Source organism: Alligator sinensis, unplaced genomic scaffold, assembly GCF_000455745.1.
Source record: "Alligator sinensis unplaced genomic scaffold, ASM45574v1 scaffold257_1, whole genome shotgun sequence".
NCBI lineage: Eukaryota > Metazoa > Chordata > Crocodylia > Alligatoridae > Alligator > Alligator sinensis.
Window position 1 is genome coordinate 281,275 of NW_005842263.1, and position 24,367 is coordinate 305,641.

Consider the following 24,367-nt stretch of genomic DNA (forward strand, 5'->3'; position numbering starts at 1 on the left):
GGGGCGGCGGGGGGCTCCGTGGTTGCTGGAGGGTTTTGGGGGGCTTCTGGGGGGCTTCGGGGGAGCGGGGGCACAGCGAGCTTTCACCCGCGCGTCTCTCGCCGCTTCCGAGCCTAATTCACAGAGATTAAAGGCTCCTCTGATTTGATTCAGTTTCAGAGATTCAGGCACCAAATCAAGCCGAATCTCCGCCAAATCAAATCAGGGACCGAAGCTTCACACAGCCCTAATGTTTGTCCGGTTGTTTCTCAGTTTAATCTCTGCACCTTAGACTAACCTGCAAAGACTGAATCAATCCAGTCTCAGGTTCTTTGACTGTACTTAGCCTAAGAGAATGTTAGACTAGAAAAGCTATCGCAGGTAATGGGCTGGAAACTCTTCCATCCTATTACCAAAGATACTGTTCCCATAGTAGTCAATGGGATTGCTCTTACTTTTTATCTAATTGTATCTAATCTTTAATCTATCTTTTCCTGTTTGCACGTGGCACAGCTTACAGTAGTTGACTGCCATTTTCCTTGAAGCATTTGTCTACAATTTTATTCAATATTTATTAAGAGCAATTTAGTAACGTTTGTGGTTGTTCTTTATTCTTAACACAACATTGATTCCTGGTAATAAAGCAGGATAGTTTTTCTTCCAAATTCATAAAAAGGAAAAGAGAAAGCACAAGCTCCTCCCAACCATGAAAAAAAATCTTACATTTTTATTAATAGAGCATTAACTTGTAGTGAAATTCAAGCAGTTTCCTTGTTAATAGCAATATTAATTCTTTAACAAAAAATGCTATTTTAACACTGTATTTATTTTATCCTTAACTTATTGCAGACCGTTGGGCTCTAATGAACTCTCATTTTCTTTAGGTTTTTTTTTTTTTTGACAGAGTTATTTCCTTTTGCTATTGTTATGGATGTTAACCTCATTCCTCTTTAGAGTTCTCCTGGGGCACATACTGGTTTTGTTTTGCTCTCTTACCCAGCAGATGTTTTATGCTCTCTTTTTGCCTTTCAGTAATGTTACCATCATCATCACCATCAGCTTCTAAATGCATAAGTTCACCAGGGATACAGTCAAAACTATCAGCAGTCATTAACATTGGACCCACTCTGGCAGTTCTTACAATTAGCAACATTTGAACTGCATTTGTTAAGTTTCATACAATTCTCTAACTGTATGTCATAAAAGCAAATAGAGTTGATATTGCAGTTTAGTACAATAGCTAGGGCAGAGACAGTGTTGCCTTAACTATGTGAGCTAGAGCAGACAATCTTTTTTCATGCTGGTGAGAACTGTGCTCCGTGAGACTATTCATGTACTTACTATCTGGAAAAATGGCCATAAAATAGGACTTTGATCCCAACTGATACCTCTGAACACTGCCACCAGGCACATAATAAGATAAATCTGAGTATCTTCCACATTCTCACATACTGACAGATCACCTAGTATGATAAATATTTGCATTGTCAAATAATGTACTTATCTTGATTTTATATCAGTACGATAAACCAAATGATCTAATAATTATTTTCTTTATCTTCTTTACTAATAATGAGAACACTGGAAACAATCATTTGTAATAATGGCACAAATGCTACCATCTAATGCAAAAAAATAAGATATAAGCCAGATGCCTTTGCCATTTCATTTTGCGTGGTTTGATAATAGATTGCATATGTAGAGGATAATAAGTTTGAATTACAAAGTGTTCAGACCACACAACATCTGGAGTTTTAATTTAGTTCTATAGCAAGCTATAAACTAACAGCCAGTCAAGAAGTTCAGCTTTTCACTCCAGTAAAAGGACAGTACCTGAGATCCTAGCAAAGAATTCCAAAACTGCCAGCAGAACCCCATAAACATCAGAGCTGAATACAACAGAAAGATATAGACAATGTGGAAAAGGTCCTGACACACTGGATCACTGTAAACTTTTATTACAGCTACCTTCACGTTTTGCGGTATTCTGTAATCCAAGCAAATGTGTTCATATAAGTTTACATAGACTGAACTGAATTAAATGAGTTTGTAATGAAGTTTTAATTATTTTTAAAATATATCTTAGAGCATATACTATATATCTGAGAAAGCCTAAACATGTAAACTGGCCACGTCCATATGAGATGCTCTCTGCACAGTCATTGCTGCGCAGCCATTTAGTACTTGTATAAACAAGAACTAAATGTCTGCACAGTAACCAGAGTTACTGCGCAGTGGCATTGCTGAATGGCTTTTAGGTGATGCTGACTGCACAGTAGCTCATTCTTACTGCTCAGTAGCATCATGTCACGCTTCATGCCACACGATGCTACTGTCTAGTAGTACCAAGATACTACACAGTCAGTGTCTTGTGTTAGATGAGTTTTAATACAAAGTCTCACTGAACAGGATTAGCCACCTCATGAAATGCAACCCTACCTCACTTAGCTCTAAAATATGGCTAAAGGTGGAGGTGATGCCCACTTTTTGCTTAATAGCCTCATTCCTAAAATTATTTGGGATTATTTGGGATTTACACACTATTCATCACTGGGGCTAAATCCTCTGAACGACCCAATTTGCCAAGTGTACTCAGAGTACATCTGACAGACACTAACAGCATTGAGTTCTGCACAAAATGTAGATGAGCCACCTGCTATTTCCTATATAACAGCTGTGTGGATAAAGTACTTGCACAGAAAGTAAGAAAGTAACAAAGGGGCAGTTGAAATATGGTAAGTGGCTTGAATGCTCTCACTTACATTTTATATTTGTAAGATTGTAAGATGGTTGATTTGGAGTTCTGAACAACAAAAAAGGGAAAGGATTATGCATGCGTCATTGAGCACATTGAGCATCATTCAAAGAATCCTTGAATTTACTGACATGTATATCACTTATGTGTGCTAATGGCATGGATAACAGTTTGACATGTGAGGAAGTATGGGCTGGATGAATTGACTGTAAGGTGGATAGAAAATTGGCTGCAGCATCCGGCTCAGACAGTAGTAATCAATGGTTTGATGTCTAGTTGGCAGATGGTATCAAGTGGAGTGCCCCAGGGGTCAGTCCTGTGGCCAATTTTATTCAATGTCTTCATCAATGACCTGGAAGATGCCATAGAGTGCACCCGCACCAAGTCTGCCGATGACACCAAGCTGTGGGGAGTTGTAGATATGCTGGAGGGTAAGGCTAGGGTTCAGAGTGACTTAAACAAATTGGAGGATTGGCCAAAAGGAATCTGTTGAAGTTCAAAAAGGACACGTGCAAAGTCCTGCACATATGACAGAACAATCCCATGCACAAGTACAGGCTGGGGGGCTGACTGGCTGGGCAGCAGCTCTGCAGAAAAGGACCAGGGGGTTACAGTGGACAATAAGCTGAATATGAGCCAGCAGTGTGCCCTTGTTGTCAAGAAGGCTAATGGCATTCTGGGCTGTATTGGTAGGTGTGTTGCTAATAGGTCAAGGAAAGTAATTATTCCACTGTATTCAGCACTGGTGAGGCCACATTTGGAGTACTGTGTTCAGTTTTGGGCCCCCCATTACAGAAAGGATACGGGCAAATTGGAAACAGTCCAGTGAAGGAAAATAAAAATGGTGAGGAGGCTGGGGGACATGACTTATGAGGAAAGACTGGGGGAACTAGGCTTATTTAGTCTAGAGAAGAGGAGATTGAGAGGAGACTTACTAGCAGTCTTCAACTACCTGAAGTGGGGTTTGAAAGAGGATGGAAATAGGCTATTCTTAGTGATGGCAGATGACAGAACAAGGAACAACAGTCTTAAGTTGCAGCAAGGGAAGTTTAGGATAGATATTAGGAAGACTTTTCTTACTAGGAGGGTAGTAAAACACTGGAACAGGTTACCAGAGAGGTGGTGGAAGCTCCATCCTTGGAGTTTTTCAAAACCTGGCTAGACAAAACTTTGGCTTGGATGATCTAGTTGGGGCTGGTCCTCGTTTGAGCAGGGGGTTGGTCTAGATGACCTCCTGAGGTCCCTTCTAACCCTAACTTTCTTTGATTCTATGAAACTGAGGGTAGGAAAAATCAGTTAAAGGTAGAGTGGCCTAAATTTGAATGTCCCCAAAATTAAATGTCCATGTCCTTAATTTGCCAAATGGCTAGTCCATATTGAGCTATTCAAACACCGGCCCTTGAAATAACTGTCAGAAAATAACCAGAAAATCTGTATCTATTAAAAGACTATCTTATTTTAAATTAAATCAGGTACAATATAATACTATGAAAAAGTGATGCTACTCCTTATACAACTTCATCCATTTTAACAATTCAAACTATTTTTAATTTAATAAAGATAAGATAGTAGGATTTTACCACCAGCTGAATAATTACAGGGAAATAACAAACTGAACTGTTATTTTCTATCTCTGTATTACTGTTAGTGACTATGATTGTTGGTGATTAAACTTTGGCATAGGTTAAACCATTGAATACTAACCTACACCCACTCTCAGTCAAGAATGTTTTTCAGTGCATGTTGACTACTAATTACTTATTTTAAAATTGAAAATGAGACCAAGTAATCAAAGGAGAGATGAGAATGACTGAATATTCTTTTTCCCGCCAAGATACTAATAGTTTCACACTCAGAATAAAGTGTGTTTTAAGATGTTTTTAGACTAGCAGGAAGTTAAATAGTTATAAAGAAAGGACATTTTAAACCGTCAAATCAAATCAGTTTGTAAAGTGCTAAATCGTAGGGATTAGCACTACAGTTACACCTCTTTTTTATACATCTATAATTTTTAAGTGTATCTATCACCGCTATTATGAATAGGCAAAAACCATTGCCATCTTGCAAATCACCATTTACTTAATGCAACCATCTTTTTTGTGCATTTCTTAATAACTGGCTCATACCTTTTTGGAGTTAATTTATCACCTGCTAATTACGACGTTCTTTTCTGGGGAGATCAGGTAAATACAATTTCAGTCCACTACAGGAACTACAATGGTGGCAAATTAGTACTCTGACTAACAGAGATTCTAATGTGTAATAATTTTAACTCCTTTGGTATTGGATAGGGGAAGACTTGGAGATATAAATCACTCTCACCTGCTGTTAAGGGTGATGACTTCTGTAATAATTATGTAATTTGATAAACTACTTGGAACATTTCCTATGTCATTTTAATCCAGCCAGTATTCGTGTAAAACAAATACAAGAAAACCTACAGGACAATTAATTGAATTAATTTATAAAAGTGTATAAAAATAAGTATACCTTATTTCAGTTTCCTCTCTTTCCTACATGCAACTACTCACTTCTCCTTCCCATGACTAACTAAACTATGTGTAGCCCCCTTGTACTGTAGGAGACAGCTTATCAAAATGTGACATGAATATGCCCAGTTGAGTGTTGGGCACATATTGCATCTATCTTGGGAAGGTCAGTGAGATGCACTTGAGCGTGTTCATTGGAGAAGTCACTGTCCAATGTCAAGTTACAGCCACTTGGCAGCTAATGGCCATGTTGAGTGTGCCATTAAGGTCTATGGGAGTAAACACAATCCTAGCAACCAGGTTCAAGAGCTGTGTAGTTGTTGGTACCCCACAGGACAGAGTTGTGTGAGAACTTTTTCTGAAGAGGGACAGGGTCTGGTTGACTGAAAATGGATTGTACCTTTTTTTTTAAATGACTGATTCAGGGATCCTGGTTTTCTTTGATTATTAAAAAAATCCCCAATTTTTGGTTAAAAAAGTAGCTCCAAATACACATTTTTCCATGATTTAAATGAAACATCACTAATATATATATATATATATATATATCATGATGTTTCATTTAAATCATGGAAAACTGTGGATTTGGGTTTACTTATTTTTAATTAAAAATTGGGGATTTTTTTTTTCAATCCGAGAAAACCAGGATCCCTGTTGATCATGGTTGAGGGAGCTCTGGCTCCTACTGGCAGAGGGGTAATAAATCTGCCGAGTATCTCACACACTGAAAGAGGTTGAAGGAACTTTTAATAACTTTTCTCTCAGCTAGAAAGGCTGTTGTCCTGCTCTGAGCACCAGGTGGGGAAAAAGAAATATCCATCCAGAGGCTCCAGAAGAAGTGGATACCATCTGTACTAAATGAGAGCACCTGTCAGAGGTTTGAATAGCCCCAGAAAGAAGGTGGTTGATTCTGTAAAAGCCAGAATTTCAGGCATAGACATCAAGGACTGAGCATTAAGACTTGAAACAGAGCAGAGCGGGGTGGGTGGGGGTTGTTTGTTTGTTTTTCTTTTCTTCTTCTCTTTTATGGACTCAGAATACAAGGACTTCTAGATTAGTACTTGTGTTTGGCAGTATTATCCTATGGTGGAGTTAATCTGTTTACTCTATTTTAATAGCACTGCATGTGTAGAAGCTGATACTTTACTGAGGAGCTAATTAGTAAGCTAATTAGCCAGTAAATATCTCATATAGACGCATCCACTGTAAGGTTTTAAAATATAAGCGTAAACAAAAACTGTCTCAAGCAGGTATGTTTCTAATAGAGTTGAATCACTCTAATCCTCTTTAGGGGAGAGTGACATATAAAACTGATGAATCAATACATATATTTTTAGCATCAAGATGAGAGAAAAACAAAATAAAAACAAAAACATTACACCCCACCCCCATGGCTCCTGGACTTGAAGTAGAGATTAATTCAAAAAACCTGTTCATGTCAGAGACTGGTTAAGTATCACACCGGTTCCTTCCAAGGGCAGCAGTTGGACAGTGGGAGCCATGAGTTCGCATCAGTGTTTATGTTATAGTACAGTTGTTTAGTAAAAAGAAGACCCTGAAACCAAATAACTTGCATGGGACCCCTAAAAGGTAATCCCTGCTGTTATTTCTTCTTTCTTAAAACAGCTATAAACCTGTGCTACCTGTGCTTTTCTAAGACAACCTTACCCTCAGTTTTGCATGCTATACGGCCTTACTTTACTAAATCATGTCCTTAAGTGCTTTGAAGAATAGGGCCTGTATCTTCTCTACAGTGGCAAAGTTATTCCAGAGGATAAGGTTCTATCACCTTCTTTTCTATCCCAGCACAGAGATTTTTGCTCATATTTAAACCTCTGTCACTTTTAAAATTCTTACATAGCTGCTGTTGCTGCTTTCCTATGTAGCCTAATGTTATTAAATGCTTTTTCAGTGACCAAAGTCAAATAAACTAACTGGTTCATTTTTTATTGTTACATACACACAAACAGAAACCAAACATAATTTGAAATGAATATTTAGAAAAACAATAACCACCATAACTCTGAGTTCATTATGAAATGATTTATAGAGGGTGGGGGTGGCACAGGGATCTAAATATAATTTCTGACATACCTGGTCTCCCTAGAAACATGAGTTTGAATTCCCACAATATTTTCATCCTTTATCCTTCTACAGATTACAAATGCCTTGCATGTATGATTAGACCTTGAAATAGCATTACTCTAATGAATAAATTGGCCCTTGGCAAATTGAATAATGCACATTTCACTAGACTGAAGCATCTCAAACAATATCTTAATAAATTTTAAAAAAAGCATGTATAACATTCCTGGTACCATTGAAACAAGTGGGATTTCACTATTCACTTTGTAGATGCAGGATTTTACCCTAGATATATGATTACTTGTCCTATTGATATTTAAAAAATATATATTTTTTCTTTGGTTGTTTTTTTTTCCAGGGGTGGGGGGGGATGAGGTGAGACGGAGAAAATCTAGAAACAGCAATTTATTCTGCCTCTTTTTCACCATCATTTCCCTATTACATTCTGCCTGCTGCTTGAGGGTCATTTTGACTGTACAGTGTAGACAGTAGTTAGTTCATGAGACTTTGGGATAAACCATGTTTAGTGCTGCTCCTCTTCTTCAGTGGTGTCCACAGTTTCTGGTCACGATTGTGTTAGGCACTGTACAGGAACATATATAGTTATAGTCCCAGCACTGAAAATATGGTACTGACATTTTGGAGATCTCATTTTTAGTTTAGCAAAGTGCTAAAACTGTTATCTTCAGTAGAACAGTGTTGTATTACTGTCCTCTTTCCTTCATGTTAGGAAATTCTGTGCAATTTGTTATTCTTCTATATGGTTTGGACCAGGGGTCAGCAACCCCCCCACACATGTGCCAAGCATGGTACGCAAGGCCATTTTGCTTGGCACACCACCACCAGCTCTAAGCAGCAGCTCCCAGCCATGGAGCCCAGGCTGCTCCCAGCTGACGGCTGGGAGGCTGCAAGCCCTGCTGCAAGCAGACCGGGCTTCATGGGCTGGCTGCAGCCAGGAGGCTGCAAACAGCTGCTCCGGGCTCTGGCATGCCGGCACTCCAGCACCTTCCAAGGTAGACATTGTGGGTTTTTTGGCACTCCAGCCAGAAAAAACATTGCCTACCCCTGGTTTAGACTCTTGAATCTTTTTATATTCTGGGCCATGGGTCAGCAACCTTCTGCCTGAGAGTCAGAGGCAGTCTGTAGAGCCATTGAATTCAGCCTGCAGACATGGGGCTTTCAGTGGCATTCAGTACCAGAGGGCTTCAGCAGCAGTCATTTTACCCTGCCTCTACAGGCAGTAGCAATGGCTACAGAAACTCTCCCTGTGCTGCCACAGGGCTGCCCTAGATGTTCAGGCAAAGGTGTGATAGGATGTGATATGTGATCTGGCAGGACACGTGATAGGGATACAGCATCAGATCCTATTATGCCTTATTGCTGAAACAGGGGGAGCCTTGGGTTGTCATCTGGGACTCCCCCTTCACTAGCAAGTAAAAAGCTTCCACAAATGTAAATTCCGTAGCTGATTGGGACTTGCAGCTATGGCAGCATCCCATGGCCACTGGGACCAAGAGTCTGCAGCTGTGGGGTACTGCCAAGATGGAAATACTGTCAAGATGGAGAGTCCCTAGCTGCAGGTCTCTCTGCCCCAGCAGCCATGGGTCACTGCTGGGCCTAAGAGTCCTCACAGCTATGGAATTTTAATCCCCCTGCCACATGTGCAAATTAAAGCTGGATAGTAACCAGCTATAAAGTTACTGCACATTTTCAAGTTCTATCTTTATAGCTGGTTGGATTTTTTTATGGTGTGATAGTAGCTTTGCACCTGAAGCAGGTCTAAATTGATTGCATAATTAACCAGTTAATTGCATAATATATGGAACATGCACAGGGAGCCATAGGGAAAAGCAGTGGTGGAAATTGGGTCCTAGCACTCACCTTTTCACCTGCCTCTGACACAAGCTGGGTCCCTCCAGTCCCCAGACAGAAAAGGTTGCTGACAGCTGTTACAAGCTACAAATTAGCCCCTTGTCTTTTTATTTCAAATTATTCCCTTCTGTTTTATAATCCATGTAAAAACAAAACAGAACAAAACAAAACAAACCCAAACACTGAATGTGTGTCAAGTTCTTATGTGTTCTTCTGACAACTGCTATAAAGGCAACATCATACAGCTACATGAAATTATGAGGAGTGAAATTCAGAAACGAAATGAAATTATTTAGAGTTTACTTTATTAGAATGGAGTGTACAAGGTATTGGATTGGCTGGTACATTTTGCTCCCACTAAAATTAATCAGAAAACTCAACAGTGTATCATTCTTCTTTGGAGTAGACTATTAAACACAGTTAAAACTATAAACTCTAATACTCTATGTATAGAAGGGATTTTCCTTTTGTACAATACTGAAAAACTCAATTTTAGGAGCTGAATATCTTACTGAAAAATGGCTACTCTATGTAGTCGGGGGTGCAATGATAGTTGAGGGTATGTGGCCAGAAAATAATAGTAAAAATGCTATACAAATAATTATATTATTAATATACTTATATAATTATAGCAATATAATGTATTATTAAAATATTATATAGTACATGTATAGTCATTATTGTGTTAATTAATCCACAATAATATTTTTATTATTAATTATTATAAACCTTTGGTAATTCCCTGAGTCCCCAGTTTCAAATGGTGGTTGCTGAGCTAGAGACTATATAAATAAAGAAATATAAACCTTGTAAAGGAAAAGAAATCTACAGTTAAATTAAACTTAATTCTGGTCTGCAGTGACATGATGAAAAAAATAAACATTCTCTTCAAAATCAGTTTAATTTTAGACTACAAACATTAAATGCATAATCTCTTTTTCTATGATTATTGTATGGCATCAGTACATGACATATGTTAAGTTATTTAAGTACCTTAAATGTGCATTTCTCAGTTTAACTTAACTAGGAAGGGTTCAGGGAAGGGCAACATAGAGGTTCTGCAAAATATAGACTTGAAACCAGTAACAAATAGATCCTTCTTACAGCCAGTGTTTTCCAGTACCAGAATATATACCCAATGTGATTGTCAATATTAATATTTTATAAATATTTTAGTCCTCATTCAGTTGATTACCTCCAGCCTTCCTGAAGGGTCTACTGTAGTTCTGACTTTAGCAGATATCCTGATAGAAAACAAACATTGTGTAGATGACTTTCTATTGTATCCTTTCTATTATGGTGAAATAATGCATAAATATTTACTGTAGCCAAACACACAAAAGTTTGTGTGTCCCAGATCTCAAATGTTTTATTCTTTTAAAAATAAACCTAGAAGGAATAGACAAGGTTAATATGAAACCTGGAATTTATCTCTGACATCCAGTAAAATTTAGAACCCATCTGGATTGACCTTTAATCAGAGTTCTGAAATTTTAAACAATACCAGTTCTAAAATGCTGAAGTAAAGTGCCAAGGCAATAATAACTATATTTTTTTCACAACATCACCAATTTAATAAATTTTCTGCAAAAAATCACTTTTCAGTATAGCACATATTCATCTTTGGGCCTGGTGGTCTCTGTAAGTAAACAGTATCACAAACTAATTCTTGTTCAATGAACCATATAAAGCTCAATCTCAAGTAATAAGTGTTGCTTTTCCTTCCTCAACCAAAACAGAAACCTAATAGTATTTTTCCATGTATTTCTATACTTTAAAACTGTCCTAAAATGCTTACAAATGGAATTCTGCTCTTCTTCGGATCCTACACAGATTAGAAGATCCTTTACAAAGATACTCAGTCTCGCAAACAAACTTCTTCCAGGATGAATTTTATATTACTTGATAGTAACACGCATAAAATTATAGAATCCTAGGGTTAGAAAGGACCTTTAAAAGTAATCTATTCCAAGCCCCCTGCTCAAGGTAGGATGATCCCTGACTAAACCATTCTAGGGCATCTTTACACATGCTCCAGGGTCAGGGGAAGGGGCAGAAGCTCTTTAATTAAAATGACTCTCAGGAACTGCTCTAATTAAAGTGCCCTCAGTGTCTCATGTATTCAGTGTCCCACATTTCATAATGGCAGCAGGGATTTTTAACTAAAGCTCATTTGATTAATCAAGTCTGCTCTGACACGTGCTAATTGGTATGCATCATAGCAGGCATCTGGCACATGTGTAGGTGCCCCAAGTGCCCTACTTACTTGTTCTTAAGCTTTCAAGAATAGAGATTTCACAACCACTATGGAAACCTGTCCCAATGTTTAACAAGTCTCATACCGAGAAGGTTCTTCCTAATGTCTAACCTGAGTTTTCTTGCTCAAATTTGAGACAACCGCTCCTAGTCCTGTTCTCTAAAGCCAGAGACAAAAGGATATCTCCATCCTCTTTATAAGCATCAGGGATCCTGGTTTTCTCTAAATAAAAAAAAAACAAAAAAATTCCCAATTTTCAGATTTAAAAAAGTAATGCAAAATCCCTCTTTTCCCAGGATTAAAATGAAAAAAAAAAAAATATATATATATAGTGGTGTTTCATTTTAGCCACAGGAAAACATTGGATTTTGGATTACTAATTTTAATCTGAAAATTGGGGATTTTTTTTAATCAGAGAAAACCAGGATCCCTGATAATCATCCTTCAGGTATTTGAACATTGGTATCAAGTCCCCCACTCTTCTCCAGACGATGGGCACTCCCTTCCTTGGGTTATACAGAACTGTTAAGATGAGCTCTTCTCCTTAAACTATATTCCAGCTGTCTCAGTCACCTGGCATCTCAGTCCAGAAGGACAATAGTTTTTTGCTCTTTGAGAAAAATGTTTACATGAGTCACTAGTATATTTCAAAATTCTAACAACTTCACCTTATTTATGAAAAGCTGCTTCCTTTTTTGCCCCTGTAAAAATAAATCCCTTAAATGCCTTTATCAGGAAAAAATATTCTGCAATCTGCCTTGAAGAATTAATCAGGAAATAAGCATGGATGGATCCCTGTATTAAATCCCAAAGCACTGAATCAGACTTTAAGGGGAAAAAATCTTGAAAATAATAGTTGTAAGGCTATTATTACATTACAGAAGTATCTGACTTCTGATCTAATGCTCTTTTGATGTATGAGAATAATACTTTGCACTTAGATATATTTTCTTCATCAAGATACGGAGTGAACATGGATGAGTAACATTCTAATGCTCATGCTTTCTTTGTGTATTTTGCCTAGAAAATTTAGAGAGTTGCAACTGGAAATAAACCCTATAAATAAAAAAAATATTGCGGGCCAGATCAAAACTGGTTTAAATCTATTAAGTTTCATTGTAGCCACTGGAGCTTATTTAAAACAGCTAACAATCTTGACTTAGGTTTTTAATAACAGGAAAAAATATCTGGCTTTTATAATAGCAGAGATCTGAATAGGTGATTGTATTGGTTACTTCTGAACTTAAAATCTGTGCTTTCTATTTTATTTATTCTTTCTCAGGCCAGTGCTTACTATTTGCCAGGAAACTGTCATGCTGTTTAATATCTGTAGTATTCAATTTGTTTTGCTGGCTGACGTAAATTATTAAATAGTGCCACTGCCACTCTAAATTTGTGGAATAGTATTTTCAAAGAAATAAAAGCACGCTTTGTGTATAAATTGTTTGCCTTTCTCCCAGGTTCTCTGGCATCCTAGTACCACATAGCTAAAACATGAATTGCTTCTTTATTCTGTCAATAAAATTCATGAATGTTTGCTCAGTATTTCCTAATGAAACTGTTAATGTCAAGAACTTGGATGGCAGAGAACAAGAATGAAAGTAGAACAGTATATTATGACTGGTAGTTAAATCATTTACTGTACTGGAATAATTTCCATATTGACCCAAAAGAGCAATCTTGTGCTATTTATAAAATCTGGGGGAAGAAGTATGAGTCTAGTTAACTCAGAACACCAGGGCTCCTTCAGCCTAATGTATCATCCACTGGGTGAGCATCAGACAGAGTCGTTTTTGGATTTTTTTTTTTTTTTTTGGGGGGGGGGGGGGGGGTTGGCACAGAACCAGAACAGAAAACTGTTTTCTTTGAGATGAAGAGTACTGTCTCACTTGATCAGTAATAAGGCAAAGTATTCAGAGCTTTTAAGCAAATGGACACTCTGGGTAAGATTTCATGGAGCTGAACACTTGAAAGCTCCAATTTTGGCAACTAAAACACAGACTGATTTTTCTTAAGAACTTGATTCTCACTAGGGTACCTGAAAGAAGTGGTAATTTTGAAAGTCCCCTTCATCTTGGTATCTAACTATGGGCTAAGCTCCTTAAAAATAAGAAAAGAAAAGAAAAGAAAAAAGAAACAACAACAAAGCTGTTTGACCCTATACTTTTCTACCAATTGTGTATGTAGATTCATGGATTCAAGGGACCTTGGAAGATCATCAGGTCCAGCCTCTTGCACCAAGCAGGAAAGATAACTGGGGGTCAGGTAGCCTCAGCAAGGTGACTGCTAGTCTCCTTTTGAAGATTTCCAGGGTAGGTGATTGCACCACCTCTGGAGCGAGCTTATTCCACAGTCTGGACACCCTAACTGTGAAAAAGTTTGTCTGAATGTTGAACCTGAATCGATCTTCCAGGGGTTTGTAGCCATTACTCCTGGTTTTCCCCTTGGGTGCCCTGGTGAACAGTTGATCACCAAGCCCTTGATGTACTCCTCTAGTGTAGTGGTAAGCTGCTACCAGGTCCCTTGTTAGCCTTATTTTCCTCAGGTTGAAGAGTCCCAGATCCCTCAGTCTTTCCTTGTATGGCTTGCTTTTTAAGACTGATCATATGGGTAGCTCTTCTTTGGAGTCTCTCAAGCTTTCAACATCCTTGTTAAAGTGTGGTGCCCAGAACTGGATGCAGTACTCCAGCTATGGTCTCACCAGTGCTGAGTAAAGCCGAAGAATCACCTCCTTGGTTTTGCTGGAGATGGATCAATTGATGCATGCTAGAGTATTATTTGCCCTACTGGCTACAGCACCACATTGCCAGCTCATATTCATACTGTGGTCTATTATTACTCTCTTTCATTTGTGGTGCTAAACAGTTTGGTGCCACCAATCCTGTAGATGTGTTGGGGGTTGCTCGTCCCAAGGTGGAGCACTTTACATTCCTCAATGTTGAACTTCATCAAATTCTGATCCTCCCAACTTGCAAGCCTGTCTAGGTCTGCCTATATTTGCAGCCTATCTTGAAGAGTGACCACACTCCCCCATAATTTGGTGTTGTCCGCGAACTTGGCCAGTGAGGTCTTCACCCCCATATCCAAATCGTTAAGAATCATGTTGAAAAGTACTGGACCAAGCACTGACCCCTAAGATGTAGTCATCTCATTTTCTTTAGGTTGTTTTAGAACTCCACAAATGCAAGTACATTCACCCAGTGAATAAAAGAAAACATGAATGATTACCATGAATGATGACCAGAAAGACGGAAATGGACTTCAGGGGTCATCTAATCTAATCACATGTTTACGGAAGGACCATCCCCATCTAAATCATTTTAGATTTAAGTGTTTGTCTAACCTGATCTTAAAAACTTTAAAGGATGGAGATTCTACAGTGTCTCTCAGTTCCTGTTTCAATATTTAGATACCTTCACAGTGAGAAAGGTCTTCCTAATATCCAACCATTTTTTTCCTATGTGCAGTTTAAGACTCCTTTTCTGTCATGATAGCCACAGAGACTGGTGTATCACCATTCTCTTTATAATCTTCTTTCCAGTACTTAAGATTGTTACCAATAACTCCACTTCTGAACCCTGAACTGTTCTCTTCTCCAGTTAAAGTAATCCCATTTCTTCTAGTCTTTCTTCATAAAACATGTTTTCCAGACTTCTAAGCATTTCTGTTGCTCTTGTCTGGACACCTTGTAATCTTTCCACATCTCTCTGGAAGTGAGCTTCTCAAACTGAGCACAATACTCCAGGTAAGGTCTTAACAATGCTGAACAGAAGGAAAAAGCCACCCTTTGACTTGCAAGTGACTCTCCTATTAATTAACCCAGGATGCTATTAGCTATTTGTTTTTATGCAACATTATCACCATGTTGGCTTACATTCAGTTTATGGTCCACTATAAACATGGTCCCTTCTGGTTATTTTGGTGGTGTAAAGAGAAGACTGGTAAAGGATTTCTGGATTTGACAAATGAGTCATACGCCAGATAGAAAATGGTCTGACAGCAACAACCTAAAATATGTGGTCCTGATTCAGAATCTAGATTGATTTATAAATATTATAAAATCACAAAATAAATATATGACAATGCATTTAATATCACTTGGTGATGATATAAGGAAGTTGATGAATAACACAAATAACAATTAACACAACCTGCAGTTTTAGATCTCTTAATAACTCTTTACCTTAGAAGAAAAAAACTAATCACATAATTGGTCTCCCATTATACGGTTGTTACCATGTAAAGTAGTTGGCACTCAGCTAACTAATCAGGTGTGATTACAGTTTTACAACTTGTGCCTATTTAAGAAAGAAATCTTACTCTGTGGCTTCTAAAGTGAAAAGTAGATACCAGTGGAATAAACAAAGCAAAGTTTAATAAGGAGTCATAGATAGGGTGCTAAGCTAGAATTCAGAGCAGAGCTGGGTGAAAACTAGATTTTTCAATTCAGTGGCAAAACAAAAATTTAGAAATAAAATGTTAATCAGTGCAGGTCAGGTGGAAAATGAAGTTTTTCAAAATATCTTGTTAAGTGAAAAAAAATGGGCCAGAAGAAAACATTTTACTCAGCCCAAACTACTTGAATTTGTTCATCTAACATCTATGAATCTATGAATCTAAATGTTGTTGGACATAGAATCAATTATTTATTGATAAATATTTCTCATATTAACCTTTTATTTTGAAATGGAAATTAAATGAAAAGCATTTAGGAATATTCTTATGGTGTAAGAAGGACCTTACAAAGAACATACATGGTTTGGCTAACAGATATTTAAGGGATATATAGCTATCTTCAGTTATTTAAAGGATGTATAAGTCAAAAAGAAAAAAAAATGTTAAAATGTCTTCAAGGAAGAGAAATAAAGTCCCAGGATGAAACTGAGCAAGGAACATCTCCTAACAACAAAATCCATGAAGTTGTAGAGCAAAAATTCAATAGAAGTGACAAAATCCTTTCAAATTAGGACTAGACATGCACTATTAAGGAATGTTCTTGGGAACATAACATTGGCCTAAATGATCTAGTAAGTCTTTGAATCATGGGAAAAAATAAGGATTTGTTCCAAAGGTAAAACTGTCATGCACAATTCTTTGGAATGGTATTATTAGATTGTAGTAATATTGAGGAATCTATGATGATAGCATTAGTCTAAAGCTCCTTGAGGTTTACATACATAAATCACTCCTTGCAGGAATGTTCTTTCACTTGTTAATGCATACATTTAATTCATACATTTAATTTCTGAATTCATTGAAGGCAAAATGGACCCAGGATTTAAACCTATATATAATCCTATGAATACTACAAATGATACCTTCTGTATCAAGAGAGCCTCAATTGTGGCCTCAATTATGTTACACTGGTAGAGATCCCCACTAACTTTTTTGCTTAAAGGAATGTATAGTAATGCCAACCCCAAAGTTTCAAAAGCACAAGATTGCCCCCAAATTTTAAAAAAATCAAGCTTCTCTTGATTTTTGAACTTCTCTTGCTGTCTCTCACAGTTATTACTGCCCACATTTATTGCTTAAGGTAAAACTAACTAAAACACAGAAAATGGAAAATGGGATAAAATGCAACATGGGTATACCAAGGTTAGATTATGCCAGACTAATTCAGTATCTTCCTTCTAGAAGATAACTGAGTTTTGTGACCGACAAAATGAGGTAGATCACATTTAACTAGACTTCAGAGAGAACCTGAATCTCTGCTATAGTGGCTAGAACATTCAGCTATGGGGAGGGGAGGTCTAAGTGGTGATCCCTGTCCCTGGATTATTTTTAGCTTCTTAATCAAATTATCATTTAATAACAGATGGTTGACAAATGTGAGTGTATCTACACATTCATTAATGTGCTTTAGGTAATGTGCATTAAATCTAGTACCTCCACTGTGAAGTACTAGAAAAATACACATTAGCCTTTTTTAATGCACATTAGGCTAAAGAGCCCATTTTTTGTAAAGCTTTAATGCACATTAAAGCACAAATGTAGACATGCCCATAGAATAGGGGCAGATTGGTAAGGATTTTTGCCTTACCTAGTTTTTTTTGTTGTTGTAATACAGACATTCAGGTTGACATCCTAAACATCAGCGGAAAGCAGGTTTCATGCAAATGCAATGGATACATGCAAATTCAGTGGATACATACTATTGAAATATTTGTTGTGCATTACATTTTTAGTAAAGCAGAAATGAGCGGGGAGCATGCAATTGAATGCAAACATGTAACCAGTCACTTCTGTAATGTAGTAGAAGTGCTAAAATAAATGATTTTTCATTTTATTTTCACATAGAAACTTAAATGCCAAAAATCTATAAATAATATAAGGACTAAAGGACACAAACTGCACTTGATCTTAAAATTAAGAACCATTGCTGCCACTATATGACATTGTCAAAGGATAATGGTCTCCTGCTACCAAGCCCTATAAACACAATGATGTATCAAAGACATTTATTTTCAAGTTATTGATCTTATGACAACATTCTATTACAATGACTTTATTTCTATTATACCAAATGATAGATGTAGATTTAATAACTTTATATGATGGATGTTGATACAGTAAATTGACAGTGACTCACTTTACTATCATTAGCCTAAAGCTTTTAGATTGGCTTAGATGCAGGGAACAGAACAGAACATAGAATAGATTTCAGAAATCCAGAGAAGAATTTACCAATACAAGTAAAATGTCTCTTCCTATAATTATCATTTTTTTCAGTAGCTGGAATAACCTTTATTAATTAATATTTCTGCAGTCCTGCTGTCATAGATCAAGTATCTACCTTATTAAAATAGGATTAAACATTATGGCATATTCAGATAACTGATTGCAGAATGTTGGGGATAACATGCACTGCAGGAATTGTATTGTCACCTTTAAAAGAGTGAGCAAGCAGTGGGTAGAACTGGTATCCCATTCTTTGTTTTCTAATATGCCAGATGGTGTAGAACTAGTTTACTACTGTACAAATTATGTCCTGCTTGCATACAATACTATCTTCTGAGAACCCAAGGATGAAGTCTGACTCTGGGTCACAATCTATTCTTTGGTCTGCTCACATAATGGTGCATACATACACACAATTGAGTTAGGACATATTGTGAGTTTGTAATCCAGTTTTGCTGAATACACTATGGCTAAGTACAGACAGTCAAAAAGGCAGAGACTGAATCAATTCAGTCTTCAGAGGTTTCTCTAAACTGCACAGATTGAATCGATAATGAACCAAACTGATGTTAACAAAATCAGTTAAGTTCCTCCAGGTCTATCTTAAACTGGTTTTGGCCATTTTGAAACTGGTTTATGTACACTGAACTTCTGTTCTGTTACAGTTTTAAATTGATTTCTGATCACTTAAACCGGTTTGTGTGTAATGTCTGTCCGTAGCCTATGGGACAAAATGTCCTCCTAGCTATTCATATATAATACTCACAGCCTTCAGTGAGAATTGCACTCATGAAAACAAGCAGACTTTGGTTTTGTCAATCAGGTTTTTAATCAGTAACACCTATCTGAACAGATATTATGGGTTGGAATATTTGGTAATAATATAATTTATAATAACAGCTCCACGGCAAGTATTAGATTATTTATAAAATATAATTCTGAATGGTTGAGAGATTAAAAATAGATATGATCTGATAAGATCTGATAGATATGATATAGCTTACTGCTATGTCAGAGGAGTGCATCAGGAGCTTGGTGAACAACTGTTCACTAGGACACCGCTAGGGAAGACCAAGACCAGTGGAAGGCCACTTCAGCCTAAATACCAGGAAAAACTTCTTCACAGCCAGGGTGTCCAGACTGTGGAATAAACTCCCTCCAGAGGTGGTGCAGTCACCTACCCTGGCAGTTTTCAAGAGGAATTATTTTTATACCATTTAAACAAAAGGGAATCAAAATCCAGATTGGTAAAGTAAGCATCTAAATGCACATTTAGTGGATTTTAGGAACTCGGCATTTTTCCATGTGCTCCCGATGCGGTGCTGGGTGCTTTTAATTAGCGAGCCATGCTAATTAAAAGCACCCACATGTCACATATTTCAGAAGTGAAGCATGCCTTTGCGCTGAGAAAAAGGCAGTGGTGAATTTTGAACTAAAGCACACTGAATGTGTTTTAAAGCATACCACCACCATTTTCTCAGTGAAGAGGTGTGCAGCACCACTGATACACATGATGTGCAAGGCTGACAGAATGCATCAATTTACATGCTCCATCAGACTCGATTAATCCAGCATGTCAGAGCAGGCTCCCTGCATGTGTGTAAGTGCCATTGAGTTCCCAGATACAAGATACCCCTACTTCTGAGTACAAACCTTATTTATATGCCTAAACATATTTGGTACTTCCATTTTGGACTGCAAGATTGGATTTCTGACCGTGCTCCAAAGCAATCCAGTTTTGGTATCTGGGCATCCAGCTCCCATAGAAGCATTGTTGTGATTCAGGAGGAAGGTCATCACACTATCCCTGGAATGGTTGAATCCACTAGGTTCCCTTAGGCACATCTACATGAGATGCTTACTGCACAGTAGCCTAATAACATTGTGCAGTAGTGTGCTGGTCAAAAATTGTGCTAATGTGCTACTGCACAGTGTTATTAGGCTACTGCACAGTAAACATCGTACAAAAAAAATGTGCCAGTGCTACTGCACAGTAACTGTAGTTACCGCGCATTTAGTTAGTACTTCATTAAGCAAGTACTAAATTAATTGTGCAGTAACTACTGTGTATTAATGAATGTGTAGATGCACCCCTTGAAACATATCTCATCTGTACTTACGGTATTAAGTACACAGCACAGTAGCCTCTGCCATTTTCACTCTAAGGAAGAGGACACGGGACTCTTCAGCCTGGAGAAGAGAAGGCTCAGGTGGGACTTGGTGGTAGCCTGTAAGTATATAAGGAGGATTCACCAGGATCTAGGAGAACAGTTGCTCACCAGAGCTTCCCTAAGGATAACACAGTCTAACAGCCACAAACTCCTGGAAGACTGATTTAGACTGGACATAAGGAAAAACTTTTTTACAATCCGAGTGTCCAGGGACTGGAACAGACTCCTCCCAGAGGTGGTGCAAGCACCAACTCTGAACTCTTTCAAAAAGTGTTTGGATGATTATCTTGCTAGGATCATTTGACCCTGGCAGACCTCCTGCCTAAAGCAGGGGAGTTGGACTTGATGATCTTGCGAGGTCTCTTCCAGCCCCTAATGTCTATGAATCAATGGATCTAGGAGTAACCAAGCTTTTATATACTAGTTTTGTGGTTACGTCATTTATCTAATAAGCAGGAGTCCTAGATTTAATATGATGTTTTACTCTGTAGACCTAATGGTTCATGCAGTCAAAATGAATCAGGGAGACCTGTGTTCTGTTCCACAGTCCGTAGACCTTTCATGTATTTTACATTAGGCAATCATTACTTTAAAAAAGCAAAATAATCCCATGAGCAATGACCAATCTGAGGACTATCAATTTTGTAAATCCTTGGCTACTTATGTAGCAGCTTTAGTCAAAAGCATTTCTCATTCCTGTTTAGGTGAAGAGTATTTTCTTTTGTCCCTTATGAGAACTTAAGCAGGCATTATGACCTTCAGATTAAAGGATACTAATCCATTTAACATGCACCTTTAACATTCCATGGAAGTTACTGATCAGTGAAATAAACTCACTGTTCAACTGGCATCTCCTTTGGAAAATATACTATACCACTGGCCTATAATGACTTCCAATGAATAATAAATAGTTAAATGACTTTTAAATGCTCTAATGAACAGTCCTCCACTTTAGAAATAAGAATGCCTTTTTTCCATAAGGTATTTTCAGGTTTAAAACTTGATCTCTCATTTGGACTATCAGAGGTCAGATTTGGTAACCTACACAGCATGCTTATATTTTTTTATCAAATGTCTGGTGAAAAGACAACGTGAAGGATTATGGGGTGACTGGTCTTGATGATCTGTGGCAGTATGATTATTTTATATATGCAACTGACTCTATTTCTGCTTGGTATTTGTATATTTTAAATGTTGCAAAAGCACTTAGCCTTTGCTATAGGCATTTTAAAATACATGTAATGAAATAAATGACAAAGGATCACTCTTGCAGTCTTTCTGTATACAAAACTCCCACCATGATTTCTGTGGGAGTTGATTCTATTGCATAGCTAGATGATCAGGTTCATAGATTTTATTCTGACCTATAATTAGTTTTTTCCTCAACTAAGAGAGGAGTCATTAAAATCTCAAACTTTACCACATTGTGGTATTTCCTCTACTTTTTATTTGTATTATTCCCTATATTTAGGACTCCCACAGTAAATGTAATCATTGTGAGTGGTAAGTGGCTCCCATGGCAAGCATATTTATCACATAGTGTTCACGAACATGTTATTATTCTTATACACAGGGCAAACATTTCAAATTGCTTACTCTTAATTGTGTCCAACATACATTTTTATCACACTCATTTGTTCAAGGAAAAACTTTTATGTGTAGCTCAGACAATTACATGCCAAAGCATTCAACTGTATGTTCAGTAATCTAATTTGCATGAGAAGATATGGATATTTGTTTATACAAATGCCCCCAATCATACATAATATAGACACAGTTATACAAAGGGTCTTGGAAAAAAAGTTGGCCCATACTGCAGAACAGACAGGACAAGTTATGCTTGTGTTAAATACAAAGGGTTTACACATGCAGAAAAAAGATGCAGCTAGATCTGTTGTTGTGATTCCCAATTGGTTTTCTCCAGGAGTGGACTACAGACAAGGAAATTAAAATGACAGTATGGGGGAATAGATATCTCATGAAGCCCATATGTCTTTGCTTCACATCACCATCAAACTTTGTCTAAAAGAACCAAAGAACCATGTAGGAATTCAGGATCACACAAACAGTGGGATTTTCTTTGGAAAGACAACATAAGACCCCCTTCAAGTTAAAAAAAAAAAGGAAAAGAAAAGAAACAAGCCTGCAGATACAGGTTGCATGGTAAAGTGTCACTTGAATTGTTAAATACGATTACAAAATACATCAAAATAACCAATTTCCCTTTTGAATCAAAGAATTTATGAAGAACACTGCATATTTTAAAACAAATGTTTTCTCATGTTACGGCTTTCAAAGTTCCACTAAAATTGTTGCTGAATTCTGACTAAAACAATAGATATCACAAATAAAAACACCAACTGAAAAGTAGTCTCACAAAAAAGGGCACTAAGAGAGGTGTAACCTAGCCTTTTCTTGCTTAATGTGCTTTTCAGTTATTTGTTTGCTTGAAGGGTTTTGAATTTTCACATTCTGCCTTCTAAGATAGTGCCAAAAAGATTTAGACAATTTGGAAATGGAGAATGGGGTAGTGGCTCTCAGTCTCTCCTGTTGATAATGTTTCATTTCTTAATTAAACAGTCATTGGAGCAGGGCTAAGGCCCTACCTTGTAGGTAAGTGTCTGAACCCCTAGGCTAGAGTTTCAGTCTCACTCTCTTGCTGTCTTTCTCAATGACTATTAAAGAACTATACACAAAGTAGAATAGCTCGCGTATAAAGAAGCATCACCTCAGGGTACCCTCCAGCTTGGTGATTAGGGAACTCTTCAGGGAGGTAAAAGACCCAGTTTCAAATTCACCGTTTCTGACTTAGGGCAGGGATTTGAGTCACATTCTCAGGGCCTTGTTACACAGTAATTCTGGGTGGCTCCTGGAGCTCTTAACCCCTGGATTGTCTGCACATTAACATGTGAAACTTGTTTTAAGCACATGCTATGCAGCTCAAAGTCATGCCACTCCAGGGCAGGATCGTGTCACCCTGCTTGTGTTGCACTAAGGTGTAGCTACTCTAGGCTACATCTTAGTGTAAACACCCACCCACCCCCATATCCCCACTGGCCTGGATTCAGCCCACTACCTTTCCATCCTGCCCTCCCCAGCACCCCAGCTCTTGCTCACTACTTCCCCCCCCCCCCCATCTTCCCCCCACTTGTGGCTGCCACATTGTCTATCCCTGGGGGAGCAGGCAGAGAAGGGTTAACTTGCCTGCCTAGCCAATGCTGCTGCTGCTCCTTTCTGGTCTAAAAGAGCAGCAGCCTGGCAGCAGTGCAGGCCAGGCAGGTGGATTAACCCTTCCCTGCTTCCTCCCCTGGGGCAGACAGCACAAGCAGCCAAAAATCATTAATGCTTCAGGGGTGGCAAGATGTAAGAGGCAGTGGGGAACCCCAAGGGGTAGGAGGTGGTGGTGCAAGGAACTGAGGGAGCCGTGGTGGGGACAGAAGGCAGCCTGGAATGGAAATGGGGGATTCCTACCTTTCAGTCCTCCAGACTCCTGCTGGCCTGAGGTGTAAGTGCTCCAAACCTGAGCTAGCACTAATATCTATCAACATATGTCCAGCTTCAAGTATAAGGTGTAACAAGGCCCTCACACAGTCACCGCCGCATACAGAGCATTTTGCAGTGTAACTCTTTCAACCCCTGAGCAGTCAGGTAAAAGGTGGATGCCAGCATCACAAGTTTTGTGAATTTAGGTATATATATATATTTTCCAAACTGAAATGATGAATATATTTGACGCAAATTAACGGTTTCAAATTGGTGACTTTACTTAATTTACTATTTGCTGAAAAAACATTCACTCACTCTTTTTGTGAGGATCCTTTTATATTGCATGATGTAATTTCTTGGGACCGACAAAACCTGAATGTGTTTGGGCACTGGCATTTGTAGAGACTGATTTGCCCTTTATATTTCAGTATCCTTTGCTGAAATGTCAAATATGGCTTCTTAAAGGCACTATGAATTAAGCATGTCTATTAATGTAAATTCCCAATTTAGGTGTATTTAAATTTCTTCTGCAGTTTCAACTGAGGATAATATCCTTTGCTACCTGATCTAAGGTATTATGTGTTGCTATTCA